Genomic DNA, 6,415 nt, shown 5'->3' on the forward strand with positions numbered 1-6,415 from the left:
TTTAGCAACATGCATTCAAAGACAAATGGTTAAACATTCAAGTTCATTTTTTTAGCAACATGAAAACCTGCAAGAAGCATGGTTAGTAGTTCCATATGTGCTCCAACCTACAATGAGACAAAAAAAAGCAATTTAGTTAGTTAGCCAAAATCTTCAAAAATGAGAGCTTAACTATGGGAAAATTTTTTTAAACTTTTTTTGTTGTTTTTTCTACGCGTAAAAATGCTTAAAATGGTCTAAATCCTACGGAACCACTAAAAGTCAAATTTTGATTTATACTCTTTTTAAAAAAAAAAAAAAAAAAAATTTTTAGCTACAAAGTGCAGAAATAGTAAAGCAGAAATGGAACATAAGCAAGCAGAGAACACAGTCTGCCAAAATACGAAGATGCTGAACTACAGAGGCGCCAAAATATGAAGAGGATAAAATAGATTTGCAGCACAGAACCCAGGTGACAAGCAGAGATGTCGATTTTCGCAGACGCAGATTTTCGCAGACGTCGATTTTCGCAAACGCGGATTTTCGCAGATGTTGATTTGCGCAGACGCGGATTTTCGCAGAAGTCGATTTTCGCAGACGTCGATTTTCGCAGACGCAGATTTTCGCAGATGTTGATTTGTGCAGACGCGGATTTTTGCAGAAGTCAATTTTCGCAGACAGTTGATTTGCGCAGACGCGGATTTTCGCAGAAGCAGATTTTCGCAAAAGTCGATTTTCACAGACGCCAAAACCGCGCCAAAAAAAGCTGAAAAATGAATTTTTTTTTTTTTTTTGGATGGTATTTCTTCTTCCTAAGTGTGTTCTTTAACCTGCAAAAACAAGCAAAACACCCTCACAACACACTCAAAAAACAACAAACATTAGATGGTTAGAAAAATAACATATAGATGAAAATAGATGATTAAATGACCCATAGTGGGGTCCCACCGGGCGTGCCAAAATGTAGAACCAGAATCAGTGTGCAAAGAACATTAACAAATAAAGTAAACATTCACAAACCAAAAACTAAATTCACATATATGCTTAGACTAAGAAAGAAAATAAGAAGTGCAAACCTCACAAGAGAAAACACTCCATGCTTTCTTGATTCTGTAGATGTGTCCTTTTGCTGTGGATGTATGCTCAAGATGCTCAAAAGCTGCTTCAATGGAGATGGGTAATGGCAAATTGTTAGCTTTGTGAGCTCTCAATTTGGCATTATAAGGGTATGGTTGATGGCTTTGGTTCTCAAAATAGCATGGTAACTTTAGCTCAAAGATTGTTGATGATATGGCTTGGGATGGGATTCAATTTATAGGCTAAGGGGTAGAGGGATGGAGGGCTTAGATGTAAGGATGGATGAAGGCTTAAGGAGGGCTAGGATGCACTCAAAGGAGAGCACATGGATTGTGCTTGTTTAGCACCAATGGGAAGGTGACACTTGTCACAAGGAGGATGAGTGTGAGAGGGTAGGGTTAAGGGTTGGTTAAAGTCATGATGAGTGGGGTTGAGTATGTAAGAGGGATGTAAGAGGAATGAGTGTGGAAGAGGGAAGAGTGTGGAAGATGGGTGTAAGAGTCATGAGTGGGCTTGTAAGAGTCTTTATGTTTTGTAAGAGCACTCATGACTTAGTGGTTGGGTTTTTTTGAGGGGAGACTTTGGTTTGGATTAGGAAAGTCTTAAACTTGTTTAAGGAATGTGACAACATTAGGGGGTGGATTAGGCTTGGGTTTAGGATTAGATTAGGGATGTTAGAGATGTGCAAGTGGATGGCATTAATGAGGGTGGGTGAGTTAGTGGCTAAGCTTGGTTAGCATGGGTGGATGGGGTGGATTAGGCTAAATGGAGGATTAGAGATAGGTTAGGTTTTTTTGAATTTGAGGATTTCATTTATCAAATAGATTTATTTAATAAAATGGGGATTTTTGGAATTAGATAGAAGAATAGGATTTAATTGATAAATAGTAGATTATTTGATTTATCAATTAGGACTATAGATGATTAATTAATTAATCAACTAGGGGATGACAAAGGATTAATTAAATAGAAATTTAATTAATAATGCCTTTTTAGATAACTAAATAGGATTACTAAAATAGTGTAATCAAATTTAGGTGTCTACAGGAACAAAGGCTAGTGTATTGAGGAAAAGAGGGCATGTATTAATATTCTGATATTGTGCCTCTAATAGTGATCATGAGCATGGGTATGAAAGTGGAATGAAGAAGGGATATTGGAGGGAGGGTATGAAAAAGGGATAATGATATGCAGGATATGGATGAAATGTGGGATATGAAGTGGATGGGATAGATGGGATAACCAAGATCAAAGACATATGAAAGAGGGATGGAAGTATGTAGGAGTATGGATGAATGAATGAACATGACAAGGATTATCAGAGGCAAGATATGGATAGCATGTCAAGATTAAATGTATGGAAGAATTATGGACATATGTAGGGAAATGTATGGAAAATGAGCATGGGATATGGAAAGTGAGCATAGATGGATGGAAGGAAAATGAAAGTCAAGATCAAAGATGGAAAAGGATGAGGAACAATAGACAGAAGGATGGAAGAGATGTATGGAAGTTTGATATGGATGGAGCTTGCCCCCAGTGTAGAGTGCAAGTGGAAGAGGAAAAGTGAATGGATGGATAAGCGGAATTGGAAGGCAATGGATACATAATAGGAGAATGAAGGGAGGACTTAAGCATCTTTATATATGGATGGTATCCCTTAATATTTATGTCTCTTTTCTTTGTTATTTTCAAGGAATTTTTATGATTTTCTCCTAGATGTTGATAGGGTAGTGAACGGAGGAAAATGGCTTATGATAAAGGTTGGATTAAGGGGGTGGAGTGGGAGGGAGGAAGACATGGTTGATGGATTCTAGGTTGGAAGACTTTTGAATGGGTGGATGAAGGAGGTGAAAAGATCGTCATTGGCACACACCTTGAAGGGTGATGTAAAGGAGGAAATTTTGGAGGATATGTAGGAGAAAGTTGGGATTTTGGGATATAAGGACCCAAAATGGATGAAGGAGACGATGGATTTGGGATGGTGGATTTGGGTACATAAGGACCCAAAATGGAGATGGAAGATGGAAGTGTGGATGGATTATGAATGCAGGAAGCCTTTGGATTAGCAGAATTGGATGTCATTTTGAATCTTTCTTTGATATTGATTGCTACATTAAGTAGCTTTGGTATCCACAAATTATTTGCATTTTTGATTTTGAGCCTCTATGGCTTTCTAATTTCATTTTGGATCATATTTTTCTTTTCTTGAACATGTCATTTAGAGGGAACATGTTGATCCTTGTGATTTTGTGGATTTTTGGCTTTATTCACTTTTCTTTTGCATCTAATTTGCTTCCATTGGCTATGGTAGGGGTGCATGATGGTAAAGGAGATGGAGAGCGTACAGATGGTGAACATTGGAAGGAATTCAAGGATGTGTGCCTTTGTTGATCTTTGCTAGGAGTATGAGAGGATGAAGTGGAAAACATGGATAGGGTGGATGGATGTATGTAAGGACCCAAAATGGATGGAAGGGATGAAGGATTTGGCAGTGGAACATAAGGACCTAGAATGGATGGAAGTGAGGAAGGAATGGGAATATGGATATAAGGTCCTAGAATGGACTTGGGAGATGAATGATGGGAAGCTTTAGGTTTGGATGGAGGAATTTTGGATTTTGAAGGAGTGGAAGGTGTACCAACATCTTGAGACATTATTGCATCAATGGGATACTTATCATTTTTAACACAAGATGCGAGTCCATGTATATGCGATTCATGAATGGATTGGATAAGTGTGATAGGATCATGTGGAGGATTATGAGGGATAAAAGCATCTTGTGATAGAGTGGGATCATGAAAGGCAAGTGAAAGGGTGCTTTGAGCTTGACTTAGAAGAGGATCATGAAGTGGAATGCGTGGATCATGAGATGGAATAGGATCATTGAATGGAGTGGAGGGAATGGAACCACGAGATGGGGTGATTAGATTTTGACATGGAGGAGTATTAATGGATGGAGTGGAAGATATTTATTCATGAAGTGGAGGATCTATGAAGCTGAACTCATAAGATGGAGTGGAAGCAGTAATGTGCGTGGTACATGGAATGTCTTGATCTTGGTTAGGAAGGGGATCATGAGATGGACTAATAGGGATAAATGGATCTTGAGGGATATGGGAATGATGGGATGGAGAAATGTTCAGATCTAGAGGAGAAGAGGAATCTATAATGTCATGCTTTGGAGGAAGGTCTTGAGATAGAAGTGGGTGTATGACTTTGGGTGATTGGCTCTCTTCATTTTGTATTTTACACTTAGCCAAGAGTGATGTGAAAAACCCCTTACGAGGTGGGGATGAGGTTTTTGGAGGATTAGGATTGTGTGAAGGTGGAATTATGGGTAGAGGATTGCATGGAGGGTTGGGGTTGGGTGGGACATGAGGACTATGGTCTTCAAAACATGGGGGAAGAGGACACATGGCATGGAAGGTGGCCTCTTTTTGCTGACTTGCTAAGAGATAATTCTTTAATTGTTCCATTTCCATGGCAAGGGCATTGCTATTTGAGGCATTGTGTAGGCTATGAATGGAATTGTCTAGAATTGAAGGATAATGAGGTGGATTTCCCTTGTCAAAGGTAGAAGAATAATGAACATGAGATGGATGAGAGTTGGGTATGAAATGTTGAGGATGGATTTGATTTGCAGGTTGAATAGGAGGTAGAACTCCATATTGTCGTGTAAGATCATCAACCCTTTGCTTAAGCAAATTCAAATCCATAGATGTTAGAAGAAGAGTGACGAAAGATTTGATGATGAACTTAGGACTAGGAGCTTTGGACTTTGACTTGATTTGATTCAAATTGAATTGGACTTGATATTGATATTGATTTGATATTGATTTTGATTGGATATGATTTGATTGAATTAGGGTTTGATTTGATTTGATAAAAAAAAAAAACTCTATGACATTCCAAATGAGTGAATGTGGGTTTTGAATGAAAGTCAAATGTGTATGACAATGTTCCTATGTCCAAAGTAGAAAGATGTAATGCAAAGTTGAATTAGAAGAAGATTTGAATGGATGAAATTAGAAAGATTAATTATGGAGGAAGATGTAAATGAATCAAATTAAGAATTGATTAGAAATGATTGAATTTGACAAGGGATTGGATTAGAAGGATGATGATGTGGAGGATTGAATTAAGAATGCATTATGAGATTGGCGAAGGAAATTGAAGCTAGATGATGATGAAGCATGACTAGGATGAAGGGGAGGAATGAGATTGAATGACGAGAAAATGATTTGGACGAATGGAGATGATTAGGATGTCAAGGAATGGTTGGAATGATGATGAAAAGAGATGTATGTGGGTGATGACTTTGATGGAAAGAAGATGTGACGTGGAATTGATGTGGACAACTTGACTAAGAGGACCTAAACCAAGACTTGTTTTTGTTATTTTTGAAATTGTTTTGATTTTTTTTTGGATTTTTGAACTTTTATGATTTTATTTTTTTGGATTTTTATGTTTTATGATGTTTTTGGGTTTTTAGGTTTTAAGATGCTAAATCAAACAAGAAAATATGTACAAGGAAAGTGTGTTTCAAACACTCAAGAATGTCAAACACACCAACAATCCTATAAGGTTGCAACTAGGATGTAGAAGGATAAACTAGAGGGCGTCCTCAATATATGCAAGGTACATGAGGCCCAAATCTGTAGATGAAAGAAAATACTGCCACATAGCCGGGGGGAGATGGTAACCCAAATCTCCTCCTTCACTTCCCAAAGGTATAAAGTTCTTTCGAGCTTAGCTAAGAGTGACAATATTATGCTTCCAAGAGAGGTGTCTTTTGATTCACCTCCCAATTTTTATACTCTGCCAGAACACTGGAGTTGAGGTCATCCCAAGGGGTGATGAAATCCCCAAGTAGGCCTCCTAAAAAAAAAAAAACAAGACCACTTATTTCTTGTGCACCCAAGATCACCCGAAGGTGCGAGGGGAGAGAATACGTAGGTGGCCTCGGGGCTCAAAAAGACAAGCGTTCTTTCCCAATGAAACTTAGGTTATGTAATCTACTTGAAGACACACATGATTAAAATATGCAAGGTTCTTTCCAACTTGAAATCGTCGTTAACATAAATGAAAGCATAGATTCATCAACAAGAAAGTAAATCGAGTGTGTGCATAAGCAAGATTGCTGAAAATGAAATCAATTTTCCTTAAGGCATTCAAGAGTTTGTTTTAAGCTCCAAGCTCAAATGTTTGCTATCCTAAACATGCATTAACCATGCATTCAACCATGAGTGTTTAAGCATACAAGTTCATTTCCAAACAAATTTAAAGCAAAAATTTGCAAGAAATATGGTTAGTGACAAAATATCCCTGCAAAACAACAAGTTAGGGCAGCAAAAAT

General features: G+C 37.8%; 1 protein-coding gene across 1 annotated transcript in view; it reads left to right on the forward strand.

Annotated features, from left to right (window-relative positions):
- The window catches only part of LOC149531773 (uncharacterized), a 37,782-nt gene that overhangs the window by 30,765 nt on the left and 602 nt on the right, over positions 1 to 6,415 (forward strand). The window lies entirely within an intron of this gene.

The sequence above is a fragment of the Cupressus sempervirens genome, chromosome 11, assembly GCF_028749045.1.
Source record: "Cupressus sempervirens isolate cs-2001-9-10 chromosome 11, ASM2874904v1, whole genome shotgun sequence".
Classification (NCBI taxonomy): domain Eukaryota; kingdom Viridiplantae; phylum Streptophyta; class Pinopsida; order Cupressales; family Cupressaceae; genus Cupressus; species Cupressus sempervirens.